This window comes from Plodia interpunctella, chromosome 18 (assembly GCF_027563975.2).
Source record: "Plodia interpunctella isolate USDA-ARS_2022_Savannah chromosome 18, ilPloInte3.2, whole genome shotgun sequence".
Taxonomy (NCBI): domain Eukaryota; kingdom Metazoa; phylum Arthropoda; class Insecta; order Lepidoptera; family Pyralidae; genus Plodia; species Plodia interpunctella.
Window position 1 is genome coordinate 6,640,164 of NC_071311.1, and position 26,130 is coordinate 6,666,293.

The 26,130-nt window shown below is 34.1% G+C and overlaps 1 protein-coding gene and 1 pseudogene across 2 annotated transcripts in view; one reads left to right on the forward strand and one right to left on the reverse strand.

Annotated features, from left to right (window-relative positions):
• Ptp36E (Protein tyrosine phosphatase 36E) overlaps positions 1–26,130 on the forward strand; it is a 130,283-nt gene that overhangs the window by 20,992 nt on the left and 83,161 nt on the right. The window lies entirely within an intron of this gene.
• On the reverse strand, positions 6,767–7,511 carry LOC128677891 (dihydropteridine reductase-like; annotated as a pseudogene).

Genomic DNA, 26,130 nt, shown 5'->3' on the forward strand with positions numbered 1-26,130 from the left:
TATTTATGTCGCAAAATTTGTTATTTTACATAAAAGTTTAAACCTACAAGGTATTTCCCGTTGACTTAAAATGATGAAATTTAGCAAAGAGGTAGAACTAACAATACCTATTTAAAAAAGAAAAAATCCCAATTTGTAATTTATAGCGAGATTAAAAAATATAATTATTTTATTGAATGCAGACTTAAATATAATTTTGCGAAATTAAATTAGAATAAGTAGAACATTAAGGAAGGTTTGTGGAACATTAAGGAAGAATATCAGATCGGACGAGTGGATTCAAACCTGGGACATTTCGATCCTACCACAGGCGGGCATTCTTACCGCTGAACCACCACCGCTTCTCTGGCCAATCTCATTGAAAAATAGTGCATGTGAGCACGGCGTTTTAAAGTACTAATTCAGCAATAAATTATTTATAGAGAAAATAAATATAATATATTTATTTTTTCATTAATCTATGAACGTCTGTCTCTGTCTAATAATAATCTGTGAAATATTACGCTCACTCCTCCACTCCATCGCAATATCCAGCATTATTCGTTATTCAGAATACTGTCTTTCAAAGTAAATTTCAAACTCTCTTTTATTTAATTACGCATTTTTGAAGGCGATCAGTCAGTTTGGCTTCATTAGGCAAGGTCGAAAAGTGTGCCGTGGTCTCTTTTGTGCTGCGCTGTTTGTTCCTATGATATTATACTATACATACGTAGTTAAGTGCGATTTGATGTCCAGAAGTCTGGTTTGGCCATTATAATTCCGTTAAGATGTATTTAGATATTTCTTGAAAAATATTGTGCGGACGCACAGCTTTTGCGGTTGCTTCACACTATCGCGGACGAGTTCACTAAACTATATTCGTCATTCATTGATGTTTTTTTATTGCGGTAAATAAAAGACATACAAATTGTGCAAAGTTCGCACATTCGCGTCGGCAGTTGGCGTTCAGCGATAGTTTGGTGTCTTGTTAACATTATCTTCACTAACAATTTTATTCCACTTAATTACTGCTTTGCGAATCAAATGATAAATAAAAGAAATAAATAAAATAGATTGTGAAAGTTTCTGAAAAAAAAATGTGGGATTAACGATTTGGAGCCAGAAAGCGGTCACCTTCGTTCGACGTCCGCAATTTGTCTTGAAATCTCCGGTTTTTCTTCGGAAAATTTGAATCTGTGTTTGAAGTTCATGCATTAGACGAGGGAGAGCGGATAACTTTCACAAGCTTCCGTATAATATTGATGGTCGTCTGTCGAAACGTTTGTGAAGACAATTTTTATTAATATGCTTAAGGCTGTGTATTTATGTTGACGTTATCCGCATTAGGCTCACGTGATTGTTATCATTCATGATTTTTAAATAGGGCATATTACGCAAAGCTCAGCGCAGATGGCGCTACTGGTACAATTAAGGTACACAAACCTTGCCAATGAAGGCAAAAAGCGCCAATTTTAAAAATTGTTGCAGATTTACGACCAAAAATACCTTCTACGCAATCATGGTGCGAGTTTAAAGGAAAAAGAAGGGATTTAGTGGATTATCCTGAAAATAATAACATTATTTTAGGTTATGTTCTGCATTATTTGGTCAACTGTGGTCATAAACTGATATAAACTTGATTTTGACTGGAGCTCTTACCTGTATGAAGTCCATATTTTAATAAGTCTTCACGTGTGAAGGGTTTCGAGCTTGACTGGCTTGAACATTTTACAGCGTGAGGCGTATCCCATAGTTTTTGAAGTTTTTTATCTTATGGAAAACAATTCCAATATTTCGGCACCCGAATATGCTACATTGTTGTATATTTTCACAAACGAATGCTTACATAATGAAAGGATTAATAAAGTACTCTAAAATAAGCGTTTTAATCGACATAGCAAAAGGCGGCAAAGCTTTTGTGTACCTAACATACAGTGCTGTACTCTGGCTACCCTATTGGTTATCTTCCTATTATCACGTTTGTTGCGGCTTAGCCTTAGGCGTTATTTTTTTAAATAAACTGTCAAAGTCTATTTTGACGTTTCTTGTATGACATAAAACGAAGTACTTACCATGGAATTAGTAGGTACTCCACGAAGTACTTATCAAATCTATGGTATTTACCCACTAAATCCGTGTACATAAATAAATGCCGCCTTTTTGCACGTCACATTTCTTCTTGTTGAGTTCAATGTTGTTCCCCTCATGGGCCACCAAAAAATTTATCGTAGGGTACACTTTGATTGGTGGCAAATGAAATTAAATTTTTCATTCAATCCATTCTAATATTATATGCATTGTTTGCCTATCTGTCTATTCCGTTTTCACGGCCAACAGATGTTGAGAAATTTTGGAAAAACTTTTTTTTTTACATCAACCCCCAATAGGGGTGAAAGTTTGTATGAAAGTTATGTTGAAACGACCAAGGACGATATACATATTATTGTTACTGTACTATCATCAGCAAATAATGTCATAATATATGTCAACATCGTACAAATATACTGGTCCTAGAATCTGGAATGGGTAAACAAATACATTAATCACAAACAATATAATAATTCTGTCAGAAATAGGTAATTATTCTACGCTAACGAAATCGCGGGTAAATAGCTTGTATGGTAATATTTGCATTTATATACTTTGAGGTTACTATTAATTCACAAGTAACCCTTGGTTGACCCTTTTAGCTCAAATCTCGATACAAATTCACAATAATAAATCAACGTCACCATTACCACAATCATCAGAACCAAATCGATGACCTGCAAACGACAAATCTACATTGAGAAGCGACACTTGCCTCAATTTCCGGCCGCCATTGTTACCTGACAATTGTGGGGGGTTCCCCCTAGCCAGTGGCGAAGCTAAATAACGACAAGCCCTAGTGCATAAAGATCTGGGGGCCCCAATTAAGCTAGTAGGTACACGATGACTGATGTCAATTCACGACGCATTTTCGGAGGAAAGAAAATAACGTTTTCAGCAGCTAAGATATTAAATTTTATGATACAAAATGATCAACGTATATTAACGTTTTTTTATTGAAAGATCAATCGCTAAATAATCCATAGTAGACACCTCTGTCGTAAATTTATGAATGGCCAAATTCCAAATAAACTGAGACAAAGAGCAGACGAAGAAAATCTTAAAACAAGTTCGCTGGTAAAAGCTCGAGGACCCCTGAACATGGAGCCCCAGTGCAAGGCGGCATCGTCTAGCCCTCTTGTAGTTACGCCACTGCCCCAGCCTACTGCCATACAACTGATTGCCACTCTTGTCACTATTATATTCGAGAAGCACACGCCAATTTGGACAATCCTTTTGCGTATTGGAAATTTATACTTGAGTTTATGATGTACATTTTTTTTGCATTTAATGAATATGCGGCGAGTGATTTTCACCCTAAATAGGATGCATATCCATATCCTCTAGTAGATGTCGTACGAGGCGACTAAGGAAAGCTATAAAAGTTGAAGTCGTTCCTAAAGAAGGTTGACTTTAGAAAGTAGTCTTATCGTTTATTTAAAACAGTACCTACATTTCATTTAAGAAGTTTTGTATATTTTGCATCCAAACTATCAGATATTATGCAAAATGTATGGTAAATATCGCACAATCATGGTCCAAACTCCGTTAAAGCAGCTTCGACTGTGCGCAAACTGCTTAGCTAACTAGCTTTTGATGAGATAAACTCAAACATTTTTTGGTTTAAAAGTCTAAAGTTGTTTTATATATGTTAACTCTCTTCTGCCTCTCTTCATCATTTCGTCGAATTCCTCACGGCTGAGGATCGTAGTCATTACGTGGAATGAAACACACAACATATTTCTTGGCATTATTAATGGAGTGGTTCTCTCCATTTCACACACAATTTAATAATAATCAACCAGTGTGCAGGTTTCCTCACGATGTTTTCCTTCACCGGAAGCAAGTGGAGGTCGATGTAAACTACTATACATGAGTCGGATTGGTATACAAACTCATGTGGCACGAGTAAGATTCGAACCTGGGACCTTTCGATCTACAGTCTTAATCCATTACACCATTACCGCTTGTTGTAGTAGTACCCTAATAGCTGGGCAAGGCATGCAGTGAGTTACGTACATACACATACATAAAACAAGACAATTGAAATGCGGTCGGCAGTATTTCAATTTGCTGCAAAACGATTTTGTTTTTGAATAAATCTGTTTTAGTGTGAACAAAGAAGGGAATACAATATTTGTCTTGTGAATGTCTTCGTCGTCATAGGCATATTCATTTGGCACATATTATATACTCTTTATATACACAACAAAAACAAAATAATCTAAAATCAATGTCTTCCCAGAACGTCACCGTCGGGCACACCAAATTCCTTTGAATTCGTTTCGATCTCAGTATTGTTGTCTAAATTTATAGCTGCAGAAATACCAAACGTTGACATTTCATTTACCGTTCCCCAGTTGACTGTATTCTGGTTGATTAACAATGAGAACAATGGATTAGATAATTTATAGAAATGTTGCTACCATAATCGCGTTTCAAAACATTTCATTCGGCTTTTCTTTGGTAAAATGATTTCAATTCGCAGAGAAATAGCGACTGGCAGTAATTTTGTTTTCAATTTTGCGTTCCGTGTCGTGTTCGACCTATAATTGGCATACCCATTTACTTGATTCTTACAGTCGCATTTCATTAACCTCCATAAGACACGTTAGGAGATAAATCAAGGTCCGTAATTTATGGAAAACTATCTTTTGGCTGCGGCTTCGTCCGCGTGATTTCCCACGGGAACAATTATTTTTCTGGGTTGAAAGGTACCCTATGTTTTTACATACTTCAAACTATATGTATGCAAAATTTCAAGAAGATTTGTTGAGCAGATATAGCGATAAACAAACTCACTTTCCCATTTATAATATTAGTTAAGATTAGGACAAAATTAATTAACAGATATTGTATCTTAAGATTGAGACAAAATGACTGCATTTTCGCCGCTGGCGGCGTTTCGCCTTAAGCAAGGCAGTCGAACGACTGTATGAATCTCATTAAAGTATGGTTCTATGCTTCTTGTCCAATCTGCTTCATTGAAAGAAACAATTTTCTATTAGGACATTATCTACGCTTAAAAAATTATTAACTTGCGGCTCCTTAAGATCTCGTAGAACGCCTACGACGTTTGTCTACGACGTAGCAAGCCTACGTCGTAATAGAGGTTAGAATAAGTACTTTTCTAAGAATACAGTCAACCGCGCGTTAAGTCATTACGTTAGTTTCTCTCAGTTTCTTGTCCGCCATTAGGAATCGGAGCTCACCACTTTCCTACTTTTTCCAAAAAATAACAAGCTTTTTGCCTGATAATATAAAATAAAATACAATAAACGAAATGCAATTTGTACAAAAACCATTCATTATTCAGCTACTCTTCGATATTTTTCATATTTCTATTTTTATAATCGTTGCAGAGAATTATAAGAAAGGAAAAAAAAAGATTGTGTATTGTGTGATTACGTATTCATTGCTTGTTATACTTTAAAATCTGTATAACGCGAGTTTTTCCTCACAAATATGACAAAGACAAGGTACTACATTCAGAATTCCGTAATCTCATGCTCTACTTAAACTTCGCGGAATATAAAACATGTTTGTTTATTTGATATTCCAGATAGCGGTAACTTAATATGGCTTTCTCAGGAAACATTTCTGAGTTTCGTGACTGAAATGAATAATAGTTTTTTTTTGTTTTGTTTTTTTTTTACGTCTTAAGCTTCGAGGATCATTCTGGAGACGAAAGTAGGATGCCCTTCACTATCATTGCATAATATAAAACAAAGTCGCGTCCCGCTGTCTGTCTGTACATATATATGCTAAATCTTTAAAACTACGCAACAGATTTTGATGCGGTTTTTTTAAATACATAGTGTGATTTCTGAGGAAAGTTTAGGTAATGCTTAGTTAAGTGTAATTCCTTTAAAAAAAAATAAATGGACAACACTCAACAGCTAAGCACTGAGCTTGTAACGCCGGTCCTATGGACATAAACACAGAGTTGAGCACAACACACCCAGAACGACAAACACACATGCGGTATCGCAAGTACAAGTATTTGCCCACGCTGAGAATCGAACTCAGGACCTCCAGATAGCGGACGGGCGTGGTGTCCACGTCACGACAGTGAAACCAAAGTTTTCACCATAATTGAGATTTAGAACTAGTTAAATGTTAGTATCCTATCGCCTATGAGAAGTCCTAACCCATGATTGAATTTTACAATCTGCGCTAAAGGGTGGTTCGCAGAGCGTTTCGACCGGTGCGGTCGCGTTGTCATTACAATCCCTCGATTTTCTTGAGCAAGGAATCATTTCCAATATCAATCATTCGTAAAATTGACATTACTATAGTACACAAGTACTAATTAAAATAATTTATATTTTTCCTTCAATTCCATAGAGACAAATAAGCAAATAGATCTAAAACAATTAACACTGACATTACTTATTCAATGCTCATTCCGCTCCGCCAAAAGTTTTGATATCGATTTTATAACGAAGACAAATTAACATTCGCTGTTGTTTTCGAAAACAAAGCTACCTAATTTGATCAATTAGGTGACTACTCCGAGATTGTTATTACATTTTTTATTTTGCCATTAGTGTGCAATATGTAACTTTAAATAATAAATATAAAACACAGCCATTTCTAAAAAAAATATTTAGAATGGTGGGTATTGACATAGATAGATAGAAAAACATTTACGTAAATAAAAATTATTGCACTTAAGCACTTTATTTTTTAAATTTAATTAATTTACTTCTTTTTCACTTTTGTGACCACTGACATGAGTCAATTCCACGTCATAAAATTCTGTGATATAATTTTTTGTTACAAGAGAGACCTGGCTCCCACTAGCAGGACGCTGTTCTCCCTTGATCCACTTCTTAAACAACTGCGCAATATACGACAGAGGCGTCCAGCTACTAAAGTCTGCTTTCGGCATCCACTTTCGATTCATTTCTGTATCCAACGTGACTGGCAGTATAGCCACTGCCAACGCATCGTCAGGTAAACCTGAACCTTTTGCGCCAAGGGATTTCGTAAGCTGGTGGACTGCACCTTTAGCTAGTCCATAGTCAATCATACCAGGGGTAGGATCGAGTGCAGCATTAGCGCCAGTTAGTGCTAGTAACCCATCAGGAATGAGATATTTTACAGCAAGCGTAGTAGCAATAGTTGATGTACAAACGGATTGGCGCCACATTAGGTCTGTTGCTTGCCGAGTTTTTTATTAGCGTTGCCGCCTGCCCAGCCACCGGCTACGCAAATTACTGCATTCACTTTCTCACCTTTTAGTGAAGAATCAAGTTCCTTAACAAGATACCCCTCTTGTTGGACCCACGAGCCATCTTCAGGGACCACAATGTTGAAGTCAGCACTCTCGTTCGGATTTAAGTCAACGTTGGCGACCCACCAGTTCGCAGACTTGAAATGGTTGACACAGTGCCGAGTGGGCCACGACCTCCGTGCACAACGATTCTGCCATTAAACATTATAATGTTTCGTGTAAAGAGCAAAGCGAGTGACACTAATTCTTCTTGATTACGCCGTCAAAGATGGACAAAGATTAATGTCAAACGCGTTACGGTCTGACAAGGATCTTTTCTCTTTTTAATGAGGGCGCCATTTTGGTCCTAAATAGGATTTGTTTGTACATTGACACTAGTTCGCCTTTCTGCCAAATTCTACATGATTTATCCGATTTGACGCCATTTCTAAATCCATGCGATTTGATTGTTTGCGTTTAGTTTTACAACTTTTATTCACTAAAAATAATATAAATACCCACTACTCCCAAATTGTCTCTATATACTTATACTTATAAATTTATATTTATGAAAGTAATGTTTTTATCCACAATAATACAAGTATATAATGTAATACTAACCAAATAAGTTTAACCAATGGCCTCTCCATCTGCACTTTAATATTGTTTTCAAATTGCTGTATAAAATTAAACCGTTAATTAATCCAAGCTAGTAGTCCAAAACAAATCCATCCATCTCATAATGACAATGAATCATATGATAATTGCAATGGCAATGGAGCAGTGAAGGGCTTAATCTGATTAATTGCCTGAATTGAGCTTACCTACGGATCGTAATTTTGAGCGCGCTAAGCCGAAATTTGCGATCGACTTGGAACGAGCTTCAGGAGCAATCAAAGCTGTCACTGATTTTATTTCAGGACTCTCTCTCTCATTTGAGCGTTTGGTTGCCTCCTTAGCTGTTAAAAGTTGGATCCCAGGATTCGCTTTCCTTCTTTTTTGTCTACGCTTCGCACGGTCGACGTCATCCCTGGTTGTGAGACCTTGGCCACGCATATCATCCTTGATGATATCAAGCCAGAATCTCTCGGGTTTGCCCCTTCCACCAAATATACTACGTTTCTTCTTCGAGTTTCACAAACATTGACTCTGATTAACCCGTCAGGAATAAAGACGTTATTCTGTAATAAAGACTCGAAGACTATATATCATACACTTGATATTAAATTACCTTGTTTATAACCATCTAGATGTTGCCCGGGGCTTCGTTCCCGTGGGAATTTTGAGATAAAATATAGCCTATAGATAAAAATCTTGGATAATGTACTTTTCTAATGGTGAAAGAATTTTTGAAATCGGTTCGTTAGTGTCGAAGATTACCCGCCTCAAACATACAAGCTCACAAACACTTACCTCTTTATAATATATTAAGATCGTATTAGAATCCATTCGTGGATTATCATTTTCTTTATTTTTTTTATTGGTTTATTGCTTTTATTTACAAAATAATCGTCTGTTACGTGATGGTAACTATAAAACGTTTTAAAATGATTATTAAAAGACATGTCTTACGGAAATAAATCTATTCTTCCCATTAATCTTCTACTGATGGTTTTTTTACACAATTTATTAGCTTCTATTTCGGATTAACATCCACTCCGACTTGGAATATAAATTATTCCTAGGTTTCTGATGCTTCGGGATTAACGATGTAAAACTCCGAGCAGAAAATACTGCATAATCTGATTCCATTTTGAATAAAAAGTATTTCTGTATAAATGACTATTGGAGATAGAGAATCGTATCTAGATCTAGACTGATGATAAAATGATTTCAAATAAATCAACTTTATAAAAGTAGAGAGAAATAAAAGTGATTAAAATTAAATGGATTTCTTTCAGCATTTTTCTAGTAAGTAGTTTGCATCTGTGAAACTCATAATCGTAAATAACACAGCACTGACAAAGCTATGAGAGCTAATTAACGTTCTAGTTATCGATATATAATCCATAGCAAGTATATCTGACCAATGTGCGGATTAGCAATCGACATAATATAACGTTGTCACCTGCAGTAGATGTGGTCTAAATCTCCTCATTACTGATATCATTAATGGCTTACAAATTTGGTCGCTATTCAAATTCAAAATTATTTATTCAATTTAGGATTATATACATCACTTATTGACGTCAAAACATGAATATACTATATGAGTATACTTAGCTGTTATATGTCTATCTGTGTCTATGATGGTATTGTGTTCGTCATCTCTTCTTCCTAGTTTCATTGGCGGCTGTGACGGCCCAGAGCCCAAGGTCCGCGTAAATTTTAAATTTTGAAGATTTTTTATTTCACTATAATAATATAATTTCTATGTGTTGGATCTATATCCCCACGGAAGCCTCTCAAAGGACCGGACTATGTCCGTGAATCCCTAAGGAGAAACAATATAATAACAAGTTTTTCATTCTTCTCTCACCATAAACGTTCTCTCATATACACCTTCACCTTTTTTTTTCCTTCTTATCGAGTGAAAATAATAAACAAATACATATAAGTGTATAGTATTTATCTAGTTCGTTCATAAAAAAATAGATTGTTGTTTGTATAAGAAATTGAGATAATATGGAGCCAAAACCCATATCAGAGAACAAATAATAGATTTTTTAAATAGAATATGATTGTAATATAACATTTCGTCAGGTACCTCGTATTAGACATCTGGTGAAACTCCTTAATTGCAGAACTTTGCTCGTTGTCACCGTCGAAACGACGGCGTGAAGGGTTGTATGACGGTGGAATTCATTTTGTGATAACAGAAATCTTGATTTAGGTAGGTTTAAGTATGGACGACAGGATAAATATTCCTATAACGATTTGTTATTTTATTTTTTATCTATAATGTACTTATACGTTATAAAATATATAGTATCATTGAGTTCATATCCCATGACACAAGTTTCGAACTTTGGGGCTAACTCAATCTGTGTGATTTGTCGGTATATATTTATTTATTATTTTCACCTATACAGTAGATCTGAATAGTATACAGCTGTTTACTATTGTGAAAATTTCCTTATGATATTTTACATATTACTCTGGCACGACAGGATTTGGATATGAACTAGAGCATGAATCTTTATCCTTACATTATTATAATACAAAGCCCTTTACCGCGTCTGTCTGTTTATCTGTTCGCGATGAACTCAAAAAGTACTGCACGGATATTCATGCTGTTTTCACCAATAGATAGAGTGATTCCTGAGTAAGGTTTAGCGGGGTATAATATATTATGTTCTTACCCGAGCGAACCGGTAGTTTGACTAGCGGCCCGTACCGGGCTGAAAATGACTAAGTTTATTTAATTTATTATTTAGACTAACATGATTATATATGTATGATATATATGTATATAATATTTATAATGTAAATAAAGACGAACCGACCTTAAATATACTAACAAATCCGTAAAAACCAACGATAAAATTAATATTTCTTTTATCTATAGTAAAAACCATTCGATGTTAAAAATGTTGAAAATACATGGTTCATATAATCTTAAACCATAAACAATATACTCGAACTACTCAATACCAGAATCACTTGAATATAATATGCAGGAAGGTTCTCATATTCACCAGGTGACGCTACATTTCCATAATCGAGTGCGCGTTATTATCGATATAGGCACTTGTCGATTCGATTATCGAGTCCATTTTCAATTTCAGAGCAGTATTATCTTTGAGCTATGAGCGAATGCGTAAATATTTAGTATTTAGTTACTAGCAAGAGTCGTAAATGTTTGATATATGTATATATTTACTTCTGAATTACTTATTTGGCAAAAAACTGTGAATTAGGTAAACGCATGCCAACAATTTCAGGTCAGGTAGAAGAATACCCTTTTTTGAAGCCGCTCCTGTGTACATTTAACTTGCAGGATTTGATCATTGATATCGGTTGTTCAGAATTCCTTATCGTCTAAAAGAAAAATATAATTCAACAAAACGTGGACATGCCACATTAAATAAAATTTGACATGATACGTTTGAAGATCCAATTTCCGAATGTTGACTTTGGCTATGCATTATACAAAAATTGAAGAATATTGTTAATAAATAAAATTATTTCTCAATTTAAAATTAAAATCTCGATAAACACTATAAAACATTAAATCAAATTCTCTTCGCGATCCCACTCGAACTGAAAATCGCGCGGCAAAATGACTATAAAATAAAAGTGGAGCTATAACTTTCGTAATCCCTGAAGATTCATCTCCTAGAAGCGATTTTCCCTCTATCCACGGCAAATCCGTCGCCGAGACAGCCCTATTGCTAAAGATTGAGTTATAAATAAGGGCAGGGGAACACCTAGTTTATTGCTCGCCGATTGATAGGGGCGGAGCACCGATATAAATCTCTTTTATTGTACTGGACAGTGTATCTCAGGTGTTATCACCTGACAACACCTGCGTTACACTACCTAGCATATGTGGGCTTAATCTTTAATTTATAATTCATAGGTACGTACAGCATTTTATTGTCAACCAGAATTCAATTATTGTTCTTTTTTCTAGTTATTATGAGTGTATTATTGGGATCTAAAAAACCGAAAAGAAAAAAATATAGTGTTTTTTTTTTAACGGATACTCCTGATTAATAAATTTTGAATATTTTTTTTAGAGTCCGAAAGCTATTTGCTAGAAAATTATTCAAAATTTTGCAAGAATAACTTATTTAGTCCAGCGGTGTATATATATATTAAAAGTCCGTGGCAGCGGGCAGAGCCCGAGCAAATTGATTGGACCATTTTGAGGTTTGATGAAAGATTCTACAATGTTTGCTTTCATCAAGAAAATTTTCAAAGACGTGAGAAAAGTCCATTGAAATAAAGTATGAAACGTGAAAACTCGTGATCGAAATACCACTTTTAATAGTTTTTAAAATTTATTAGTTTTTCAGCTGTTATATGTCAGTCATTGCGGTCATATTCTTTTAGTAGGTAAATTATGTCGAATCAGACATTTTTTTTTTAACTTTTAAAAATAGGTAACTATCAATTATCGTTACATATCCCATTAAATACTTTTAGTTTTTACACCAGGGTATGATCGTTTTTTATTTAAAATGTATACAATGAATGCTGTATCCCAGTTGTAGTTTCATATTGCATGTGATAATTCGATTTTCGCGGAACCGATATTCGATGGCCGAGATTCAATGTGACAATTATAGGACTGTCCGCTGACATGACGCGTTCTATTTCGGCAGCCATTTTTGTTTTTCTGGACAAAACCATAGACACGAAAAAAATTTAGTTCATCTTCTCTTATATTAAATTTCGTTCTTGTTTAAATAACTTACGCTTTTCAAAATACATAAATATATATTTTTAAATTAGTTTTAGTATAGGTCATGGAAATATAACTACCATACCTAATAAGGTTTTTGCGTAGACAGAGAAAAATATAATACTTAATAATAGTTATTCTGTCATTTATACACGCGGTGAGTGAGACGAAACCGTCGTACAAATTCTAATCTTAACCTTAACCAATATCTATTATAAATGCAAAAGTAAGTGTTTGTTTACGCTTAATATCTTCGTGAAAGTTTGCATACACATGTAGTTTGAAGGACATAAGGGACATTTTATCCCGGAAAATTCCCTACTCCCGTGGGAAATTCACCCGAGGGAAGTCGCGGAGTGCAGCTACTATAAAATAAAAATAAAGGCTGGTCTCGCTATCTCGCACATTAGCGCGTAACGTGCGGTTCCCTTTTTAATTATCCCACGGCCATTTTTAATTACGACAAAGGAAAATAAAGATTGCTTTGTGTTATTCTAAATTAGAAGCGGTGCGAATGTCTTCTTATGTTGTTCAGTTAACTCTGAGTTGGACCGTAGCTGTCGTTCGGGAGTGGTTCTCAGCGCGTTTAGACAAGCTGCCGCGCTGTCATTACAATTTGTCAAATTTTAACAAAGACACGATTTAGTTTTATTAACTGACTTTAAAATAATTAATCTGTACTAGTTTCATGTCAATTTTGGAAATGATTCCTTCCTCATACAAATTAACGGATCGTAATGACAGCGCGGCCGCAGCTGTCGAAACGCTCTGAGAACCGCCTGGGTTGAATTCAAAAATATTCGTTTTATTTAAAAAACTAAGTTAAAATGTATATTATAAACACAAACGGACTTAAAAGCCGCCACTATATTGTATTATGAACGAACATTACAATAATTTACTCGACTTCAATCCAGTCGTTCTCGGTTAACGAAAACGAATTTGTAACTTCACTTCTGAAGCACTATCCTTAGATTAATAAAGCGCTATCTTAGTGATGGTATTTTCATCGCTTTATTTTAGAGGATGTTCATAAAAAGTAAAACATACTTTATGCCTTAATATATTATGTCACTATTAGAAATTATAATGTTTGACATTATACTTAAGCTATTGAAAGTATTGTATAATCTGTGCTTTAGCTTATTATGATATATTTTTTTAATAAGAGCGTAAATTTAAACAACCATCCAGTGCATTAATTTATATTCATTGATTTGACAATATAACGATATTTTAAAATGATTTATATCACCTATTTACAATGTAATGATTTCATATTTAGCTAAATTCAGAAGTAAACATCTAAGGATTGAAATTTACGAACATTTGTTTTTTTTTATTACTGTAAAACTTACAAAAAGCAATTCCATTTTACAAATATTTTGAAAAGCCGTCGTCGCCGGTATGTCAGTCGTCTGGAGTTTCGACCAAAAATATTTCAGGTCGAAATTTATTAAATAAAACTTTCAAATGCCACCGTATAAATAAAATGTACATTTTGAAATATTTCACCCGGGTTACCTTTGACGTGGAATCTTTTCGCGAACTTTCGGAAAATAAGGGTTAAAAAATTAATGATGTTACTGCAAATAACATATATACATAACATAATTAAACTAAAAGAACTTTAAAACTGAAAATTCGCTTGATATTTAGCTACTAGGTATTTCATTCAGAATAATTTGACCTATATCATTCAAATTTAAGAAAGAAAAGGATATTGCCAGTTAGAAATAAAGTATACAAACATCACGTGCCTTAATCCCGACACGAACCCCGCATCAATAAAATGGCAACACTTTGCTACGAAAGGAAACCATAACCATTTATTTTCTCAAATTTCCCGCCCTTTCACCTGTTTTATTTGAACTAACGGTACTTGCATTGACTGTTGTTATAGATGTTTCTCGGAAGGGAAAATATTTCTTGATAAACTTCCAACGTTATTACTAAGGAAATACATTTATTTTGCGATTGTTTTTTATTTCATTTTAATATAGGTCAAGCCCTTCGCGAAGTACCTACAAATTTCAAGCCTTCATAATTCAGATAGAAAAAATGAACCCCAACCAGAAGGAACATTTTGATTTAATTATTAAAAATAAATTATAAAGTGGACAATGCGTGTGTCACACACGCTGGTGTAGCAGGCGTCCGTAGGATTTGGTGACCATCATAAATAGAAATATATATAAAGGTGACCATCCATCAGGTGGATCGTATACCTGTTAATGTGCACGTGGAATTTATATAATTATGTATACAAAAAATCTATGAACAATTTATAAATAAAATAGTGGGTAGTTATTAATTTTATTTGTGTATTTTACGCTCATAACCGAGGTATTTTAAACCTACAAGAAATATATCCATCTAGAAATATATAGAAGAAATGTTCATTATTTAGTTATCGATTGCAGTTTTTAAGACATTTTCCTTTCAGCAGTTTCTCTAAGTTTTCAAATGCAGGTTTAAAGTTCAAGAAAGTTCTTAGAAGACGGAGTTTGCTCGATTAACGATTCTGCAATTTATGGATTCTTAATAATACGTTTATTTTATTTGTTGATTTTTATATAAGTTACAATATTAAGTAACTTTTCCAAAAATAATTTACCCTGAAATGTGAAATTATAACCATTTTCATGTCCATATGTACAAGCCACCATAAGCTATCCTAAATATCCAATTTGCTATGGCTACAACAAAATATTTGACACTTTTTATACCCAAATTCCAACGGAAGTTAAGCTTTGTACCACAGCGACTGGCCACAGATGAATAATTAAGAATATTTTCAAGAAAAAAACAAAGACAAGACAGAAGGGCAGAGATTCCAAATTTAAAATTCCAACCGTGGGCGCCCTAGGGAATCTATGTTTAAAGTCGGAATAAGTTTGGAAATCGAATTCGAAAAGTTATGACCGCTGTTGAGCTACTGGATTAGAAGTAAAACTGGTACTCGTAGTAGGAGTTACTCCCAAGGGTGTGCAATCCAATCAATGTTGGTTTGGCCGGGACGTGTGCGGAATAATTCAATTATACCAGTATTTACTACGTATAGAACCCACTGTGTTTGTCCCGCTACGGCAATGAATAGATCCTGAGGCTTTTATAGACATAAGTTGAAAGAAAATTACGCTTAAATAAGAGTTCTAAATATTCTTTGTTATTAGAAAAAGGGGAAGCTTTTGCCCAACAGTGGGACAGTTAAGTGGGCAAATGATTTATCGGTTTCTTGTAAAATATTATGTTTTGACACATCCATTTGGGACGGGAGTATCGGAATAAAAAATGTCTATTGCTGAATATTTTTTTTGAGAATCCGTAGTAGTTCCTAACATCAAGGTCTGATGGTGTAAATAAGCTTACGAACTTTTCCTTTACAATGTTAATTTGGTTGCATTTATCTACACTAATATTATTTATTCATGGAAAACTGAAAAACTGTCGATTTCCTAAATAGACGTTTTATATAAACCTTTTCATAGTTAGACGTTTTCTAAATGGGCTATTAGCTAGCTAGGCAGATTGCTCATTAGACGTTTCGCTTTGTTAGACGTTGTGCTACTTAGACTTTCTGATCGGGAGGGAACAAGATTTAATATGATCGTGAAAATCAGTCAATATTATGATAGCGAATGAATTGCTTTTCTGTATTAAAAAATCGTGTTTTCCACGCAATTTAACATTACTCTTTATTACGGTTTGACTTTACCCATCATCCCAGGTTTAGCCTGAATACACAATGATGCGTTCGTTTTGTTTTTATACATTCAACAGCACATGAACTTATCAAAATTCATTGCAAATTCGCGCCTATTGCCGCGGCATAAAGATTAAGAGATGCGGTCGACAGTACTTTACCGTATTTTTCAAATTTATTTTCACCCGCGACGGAACGGAGAAAACTTTATATTTGGGGTGTGAGGTTGTTTATCTGTGAAACGTTTTAATATCAGAATGATGATTTTTTGCTAAATCATATTCGATGTTTTTAATTAATACGTTCGATCTTCGTTTCTATTATTTTTAAGCAAAACGTAGAAAAAATTATTTACATTTAAATTAAGTGAAACATGTACCTATTATATGTTATGGTACAAGTTAATACATGATTACAATATTTGGCAAATTGATGACATAATTGGCAAATCTGTGTAGGAAAATATAATTATTTTCCTACACAGATTTGCGTATAACGATGATAACGTAAAATGGCATACGTATACTAAGTTCTAGACCATAAACTATACTCTCTTGTTCTGCATTCGCATACCCTAGGAAAACACATTTTTTGCATACACGACGTATGAATAGATAACGATCAGGGTTGTCAACGATGAAATATTATCATAACGATTGAGAAATGTATTCTATACCCTACATACAGGTCGACTTTTTGAACCAGAGCCAAATTACATCGCTAGAAGTTTAGTAGGTACAGGAAAGCGAATAATTTGTTATGCAAGGAAACTTATTTTGCTGACTCTACTAAGTATGTATATATTTATTGGTGTATTCTAGTTTTATGGAGAATAATAATCATATTCTGTTTGGTTCGACTTTCGAGTTTCCGTGCGCATTTTAACATACTACATCACACCTGTTTCCCATGGGAGTAGGTAAAAAGCAGGGTTTTCATATTCACAGATATGGAAACATTGTATTGTCATTTACTTATGACTATGAAATTTAACAATCAAGTACTATTTCTATATGAATTCTGTATCTTTCGGAAACAATACGATGAAATTTTTGCCATGAAACGGAAAAGATAACCGTAACAGCGCCTCAAGACATTTGCAGATCACGTAATTTCAATCTGGTAATTTGAATAATGTCTACAAAGTGACAACCCTGTGCCAGTGAAGTGAACAGTGACGCGACCTAGCGACAAATTTAATAAATCACTTGCCGAATCACGGCTTCATCCCGGTAATTATTGTAGATATTTGGAAAGTAAATCTTTATTATTATATTATTTTTTATCTCTTCTTAGCCGTATTGTCCCATGGTTGACGGTCGTGGTCAGTACTAGGAATGGAACACACACAACAACTATCTTGACATTTTTCATGAAGTGGTTTGCCACTGCCTTCTCCATTTCACACACAAATTAATAATAATCAACCAGTGTGGAGGTTTTCTCACAATGTTTTCCTTCACCGGAAGCAATTGGTGGTTGATAAAAAATACTATACATGAGTCAAATTGGTATACAAACTCATATGGTATCTTAACCATTACATTACTACCGCTATTATTTTTATAGTACGTATTAATTTTAAATATAGTAAAAATAATTTATTAAAAACATTAATTTTGATTAAGGTTATTGTCTAAACAACTAAAAACAATATTTTTTAAAAGACAAAAACTAATTAGAAGCTCACATACCTACTTGCAACTAAACGCCACTTCCTTTGTTGTGAGAAAAAACAAACAATATGAAAAATGTTTTTAATCCATAACCCTTCTCGCTCCCAAAACGAAGAAATAATCGAAATGATCCCCAACGAAATGAACAATGTAAAAAATTTCCCTATAACGATTTATCTGTCTAAAATATAATATAATTAATGTAATGCCAACATTATGTGTTCATTATCCCTTGGGACTAATTCGCGAAGGATTTCAATTAACCCTGTGCCATTAAAATTCGGGTTAGCGCCGCAGAATGTGACCTCACAAAAATTTGCCCCTTACTTCATATTTTAATGTAAGCGGAAATATATTTGTTAAATTTCGTTGAGATATAAGTAGTTAAACCATCTCGGGAATGTTCGCTATCGGTTTTAAAGCTTTTTATCCCTTAGTCGCCTTAAACGATATTTACGGTAGAATACTAAGTGATTTTATTTTGATCTCTTCTTTTTCGTAGATATTTTTTAAATATATTCGTTTTTCTCTCGACGTCACTTAACGTGTTGGGTTTTGTGTTAACTTTCAAGTTGTGCAATGAAGTTTAAAATATGTTTTATTCCAATTCCAATTTTATAACAAAAAAAAGTCGACTATACTGTCATTTCCGTCAATAATCACGTGATTGGTCCGTATTTCATCCAATCTATATAATGTCTATTTCTCACATTTATCTAGTTTTAATTATACAAATAGGTAAATGATAAGTAAAATTAGGCAAAACTTAAACAAAATATCTGTCATCTTAGTTTCTTTTGTTATTTAATATTAGTTTTAATTAAAATATTTTTTCTGTAAATTAGTACTACGGACGTAGTAAATAATTTCGTATAAAAAGAAAATACTATAGAAAAACAATTGAGGCACGATTGTTGAACGATAACAGCAGAATAAACTCCCAGGAATCCAGTTGAACTTTTTTGCCATTCTCTTGCTGTCGCAGTTGCAAAAGCTAATTGGATATCTTTTTACTACGTTCTTTGAATGCTGGCTTTTCATAGACTTGAATAACTTTATTTCATATGGAGGGTGATTTGTGAAAAATTATTTGAAAAATAAACTTTCATTTATTTTACTTACTACTTAGTTACTTTAACTTAACCAGGATATGTTTTCCTTTTAAATAACTTGTTTAGATTGTTGTTATAACTTAGCGAGATGGGATGGACATTTTTGTAAATATAATGTATGTAAATTCTTATCCTTTTTTCGAATAGTTTGTTATTTTTAATTAAGTCGGTTTTTTTTTTCTTTTTGCCGTAGTTTAATAACGAGAAAAAATATCCCATGACCTAGGCTAGTATCTAGTTATGGTCTAGTATTCCATAGTCCTAGCTATACATAATCGTTCGCAATCTGAATGGTACTTAATATAGTATATTTCGACGATATTTCGACGACCTCAGTGGCGAAGTTGTAAAGTTATTGCCTCTGAACCGAGAGGTCCTGGGTTCGATCCCCGGTCGGTTCATAATGGAAAATTATATTTTTCGGATTGGCGCGGGTCTTGGATGTTTATCTATTATATGTATTTGTTATAAAATATAGCATCGTTGAGTTAGTATCCCATAACACAAGTTTCGAACTTACTTTGGGGCTAGCTCAATCTGTGTGATTTGTCCTAATATATTTATATATTTATTTATTTATAGTAAAAAACAAATATGGCTGAACGTAGAAATTTGGAATATATTACCAAGTTTGTATGAAGAAGCGGCGGAAAAGCCCACGGCAGAATCTATAGTATTAAAACATTATTATTGTAAATACATTTGAATACCAAACAATTCAGTAGTAACTTATAGTGTTACATCACTACTCGGCTTGTAAATACAAGCACATCCAATGTAAATAACAAAACTACATATTACTTACGTACCTACACGGCGCGTCGAATTGGGGACGCAAGATCAAAGAAGTTTCCTCGAAAACCGACTACTTTCCCGCAGGCAAATAACTGGGACCACAGACACTCCTGGGGGAGATCCGTTTATCGAAGAAAAAATTCGCCACGAACACTCACGATTGCGACTGAATTCAATTATTCCCATCTTCTGTTTGCCGTGTCCCGAAATTTGGGGAAACGGGGAATATTTAAGTCCTTTGTAGTTGGGAGTTCTGTGATGTTTTCCACACGACTGTGGCCTTGAGTGTGCATTATGGAGTGAATTTATTATAGGTTGTTTTGTACAGTCAACACATCGACCTAAGAAAATTATTTGCGAATTCGACAATTTAATGAATTAAATGTATCTATCATAATATTCGTAATATACCCTTATCATCTACCTATACCATTTACACTCATAATATAAAGAGGAAAGATATGTATTTGTATATCTTTGTATGTTACAAATTATAGCATCGCTTTTGATCATTTTTGGTACATACAGAGTCTAGGCTACTTCTATATTTTTCTCGTAAATTTTAAGTGTAAATAATTCAATTAATTTGTCAATTTAGTATGTTTGTACACTATCTACTTATTCATCCTGTAAGTCTTTTGCAAAATTTCACAGAATATTGAATGTGAATATTTCACAAGCAATATTTTTACGACTTTTGTAAATCTCAACACGCCCTCTAGTGAGTTACAGCGGGATGTTTAAATAATAAATATGAGCTAACGAGAAATTGTGTTTGAAAGCCAATCTCGATGGTAATCAAGACGATGGGCCCCGGAGCAAGTAATTATGCCTAGTTTGCTCAATCTCCAGTTTTCTCTTAATTACAAGTGCCTTAGACAGAAAACCTCATTAATGGACGAGTTAGCGATGAGTCAATTTATTTACATACATGGCAGAGGGAGGTTCATACTCCTGCCTTCTATGTTTTCGTAACTATTAACTCCTATTAAAATATTTTTTCGGTTATTAAATAAAAAATTTTTTCCGCTTTCGCTAGTGCCAGTTAAGCAACCATAAAGGTCTTATATTTAACCCATCTTTATTTGCAGAAGTTAAAACACACCAATCCACATTGGGACCGCATAGTGAATATAGCCTCTTCCTTATACATTCATATAGAAGGCCAGTGCCCCGTCAGTGGGAATATTCAAAATGGCTGATGATTAGTGATGACGGCAGTGAAATTTATGAAAGCAAAAAAAAATATTCATCGTTATGAATATTTTTAAAATTCAGACGAATATTTGAGATACACACACAAAATTAAAAGCGTACTTTAGAGCCTTTTTTCTTTGACCAAGTCTTTTGAATAACAATGAAATGGCAACAAACTCATCATTTCTCAATGGCGAAAAAGAACACTCGGAAAATTTTATATAACCACTCGTGTACACAGATACAGTGGTGCCCTCTGGGCCGTAAAATAGTTCGGCATTCAGCGGCCTCTGAATATTTGATGGCCGTATGGACGGATGGATGGAAGAAGTACCTCGCTTGAATGAACCTCAAACAGATTGAAACAACTCTGTAGGTAATACGAGCATACATATTTGAGGAGATTATTTGAAGCTGAACACATATAAGATGTATCAATTTTTTAGGTCCTGGTAGGTCTAAAAGTTAATCACCTGTGTGACTGCCTACGCAAGGATTTTTTTTGCGCGCTTATCCTAATCACTTTTATGTTAAATTATCCTAGAATTAACGTTTTCCTTTTCCATCCATCTCTGTCTAATCTGGTCTGTTTCTGGGAAACTAGTTAGGTACAGTCAACAGCACAACAACCTACACCAATTCATTGCAAACTCGCCGCCATTACCGCGCCATACATGTGAACATGCAGGGTAATTTGATATGCTCTTGACTCTGTACATACAGCTATGAAGATTTACACGAATTATTTATCTAAAGTACATATAGATGTTAGAATTTCTACCGGACGGTATAATTACTCAATTCATCAATCGTAAAAAAAATCTGATCCATGGAATCCTTACAATGTTCAATGTGAAAGTTAAAAAATTCACCAAACTTCACAATTTGCATCAAATCAGAGTTTTGAAACTCTTTCAATAAACGAAGTGGTATCGGACCGTTGCCGACGCAACAAAAGTATTTAAACCGACGCCATAATACCTTAACTGTAACGAAATTAAGTAACTTTTACACGGTTCCAAAGAGTTTAGGAAACTTCGGAACTATTCGCGAAGTAAATAAATTTTAACGAGTAAATTTGGCCCCCATGTACCTACGACTAGATTAGGGATACACAATTTGCAAGACTACTATATTGTCACCTATATTGTTGTAAACAAGCGAAAATTAAGTATTTCGAAATTGATTATTTTGCAGCTATTGAGACGTCTAACACGATATGGTTTTTGACCGATGTTAATTATTATTTAATTTAATAAATAAAATTACCACGAAAATCCTTTACTTTCACCCGAGCGAAGTCTTCATTAAATAAATTAGAAATAGTCGCAGACCATAATGCTATTATCGTCAATGGAAGAAAACTTGGAATTCGAGCGACTTAAAATCTTGTAAGATTGGTGCCAAGATAATAGAAGACCTTTCTATTGTTGCAACTTTATTTATTATCAATAATAATATAAGGATTAGAAATAGCTCTTACGAAAACATAACATTTTCCCACGAGTACTGCGACTTCAAGGTCAAAACTTAGGAACTCAATACATTTTTATGTGGCTTTTATTTTTTGGCATAGTATGATTTAAGTAATGAAATAAATCCAGCCAAGTACGAGTCGGACTCGCGCACGATAATACAAAAACGGCAAAAAATCATGTATGGTAGCCTCATTATTTGAATTCTGGTATTAGAATATAAAGCCTGGTGACAGACGGACAAAAATTTTTACACTTTGGTTACGGAACTAAGTTTATTTTTTTTCTCATTCAGCTCGCCATTTTGTAAAAAAATTAAATTTTCGCCACAATTGTGTCTCGAACTTGGATTCACTTTGTAACAATCTGTGGTTAGCGTTGAACACCAATCAATAATAACAATTAGCCTCAGTATAACTATTATACTTTATATCATATATTGTATCACGATATATTTTATTGTATCATTGTTGAGCCAAATAATTACCTATTGAATTTGACAGCTTGCTGTAATGTTGACTGTGAACCACCGGCACTTTTTCTTGCCCGTGGCCCTACAAATATTTCGCGTTGGGATGTAAAAACTTGTACCGGTAGATCATCGGTTAATTTTATACAATGTTATTTTCTTGACCTTCAATTTGACTTGATTCATTTTCCGCTCTCCAAGCTGTCAACAACGGAACACTGTTTGATTTATAGCCACGGATGTTTTCAATAGTTTCATCATGTTTTATGAAGACACCAACGCAATTTCCAACGCTAAACAAAAATTGCAACTCGCTTAGTTGGTGCGTGGCATGAAGTCGAACTAATTTTTCTGTATGTAATTACTTATTTTTATAGACGTGGCGGCCCCATTTAAAGAAAATCTTATATTTGTCATTAGGTGCATATTGTTCCCATCCTATATTTATAAATCTCGTCGACTAGTCTGTCCGCATACCGGCAATGTTGCAATGAATAATGTATTTTAATATAACAGCGTATGGTTTAAATTTCATTACAGCGGCAATAGACGATAAATATGTTGACCTATTGGTAGATTTTGGCGTACCTACACTATTAATGAAAGTGGATGGTTGCAGTTCATTTACGAAATTACATACATAACCCGCCCGCATAGATACTATTCATAGGCATTTTACATTTTTTCTTGGTTTTGTTGTCATCATTTTTGAAAAAAGAACTATTTTGTTAAAATCTTGTGTTTTCTTATCAACAAAGATCGTCCTATGAATTTGTAAACACTGACTCAAACTTATCCTAGAGTGACGCTCACGGTGAAAAATTTGTTTATTACTTTGTTATGTGGAAAATCACACACCACTCCGGTTTAGTCACAGAAACAAAAAAAAACTGGTAATAATGACACCAATTAATGTTTCCGGTCATCGATCTAGACGATTTGGATCATAGAAATTAGATCAAATTTAGATCTTTTGTAACATTTACTTGCAATGTTACAAAAGATCTAAATTTGCCAAAAAAATGACCTCAAAATATAAGCTATGCGCCGGGGCTTCCTTCCTCCAGTGTCCCCAGGCTGAGAACGACAACATCTGGTAATTTCGAGTTAATAATATTTTGTTTTAGTGATTTCAATGAAATCTATTATTGAGATTTTACACGATTGAGTAACGAACACCCTTAAATCCTTACTTTCATATTTACATATTACTAGAACTGTGACCTTTACTACAAACACTACATAAACCTCTCGATTTATAAGTCCTAGTGTCGGCGTTGAGAAACGTGGTCATCCTCGTTCGTTGTTCCTCTCTAGCCGAATATTCATCATACTGGACTGCTACATGGATGTCCAGATTTGGCTGTTTTCCTATCTATTCTTTCCATGAGATCTTTGAGTTACTGTATTAGAACAAAAGGCTCGAACTTATACTTTGAGGCTAACTTAATCTGTGTGGTTAGTCTTCATATTATTTCTGTCGTTACACATATGGACATTTGGTAATTAACGTTGGCTGAAACCCAAAAATAACTGGACATTGTGGACAATACGCCAAGTATCTGGTGACGAGAGTACGTGTAAAAATACACTCTCCTTAGCAGCATGGAAATAACTCGCTATACTGTTATGCGAAACTTTTTGAAGATACACGAAATGACGTGGTAGGGAAGCACATTAACCTTTGTTAATCTAATCTTGAAATGCTTGAAAAATTAGACATAGATAGTCGATAGATAGAAAAGATAGATATACAACTCGCATTATATAACCGACGATAAGTAAAAGGATATAAAGTATATGCAAGAAGAATTTAAAAAATGTCTCCGATAATCAAAATCAATCAAAATCAAATCATTTATTCAGAAATTAGGCCTTCACAGGCACTATTTCACGTCATATTCTAAATTAAATGATGTTTACCAAAGCTACAAACTACTAGCATTTCGGAACGACCACTGCAAGAAATGCCGAAAGAAACTCATTCAAACACTGTTGGTCCCTATAATGTTGGATAATGTTGGAGATGCTACCTAGTTCATAAAAAACTAGTTGGTAATTAGATATCATGCATGGGTTGCTAGCAATCCATGGACTGTGGTCTTAACTTTAACCAATCAAACCTTGTTCTTTGCTATTGTATCGTACGATGCTGAATTACTTTCAGTAATATGCATTGAATTTCTTCACAGGTTTTCCTTTTGGTTGTATAAGAAAAGCTAGAAGTACACATTCCTTATTTCATTATATATGTTCTGATCATACTACTCGTTTATAAATATTAGTAAATGCGTCATAATACAATACTCTACCCACTGCTCCTCCATTCATGAAGCGAAGGATGCGTTGGAACAATTTCAATAAACAGACGCCTATTACTTTGGTTATATTTATATTGGGGCATTCCTTTGAAATTAATACAACATCATTCAAAATTGTATGGTTGTTTTGTGGATCACGAGCATTGAAATTTTGAGGGTACAACTTTCATTTCTTACACAATCGAATAATGCTCACGTTCGAGAGGTCATTTTGAAATTCAATTTTGTTTTCCATGCAGTGTCGTCATTCTCAAAAATGTTATCGAACTCATCGATCGATGTTACTTTTTAGATTACAAAAATTACATCAAAAACTCTTTTCCCCGTTGTAGCCAATTGATGAACGTTATATTTTTCGATTATATGGGAATCGGGACCAACTCCAGAATTTAGCTTCATAATTTCAATTCTTCTTCTACAATTTAAATCTTTATAGCTTGCAGTGTCATGTCCAATGCGATGCAGTAATTTTTCTATCTAGCCTATGTCTCATAAACATTATAGCAGTAGTGGAATGAAACAACTTTCATCGTAATATTAATTTTTAAAGCAAAATAGCTCACTCTCTAACTCTTACTCTCGCCTTGTTATCAATATTTTTTAAAATCTTTTTTTTTTCACGTAAAAATTTCTTATACGATCTAGTACATTTTGTAATATAGTTACATGTGTGTGGAAAATTACGAGTAAAAAAAATTTGGCACGCATACTGTTGTACTTTATTGATAGTTGTAAAACTGTTAT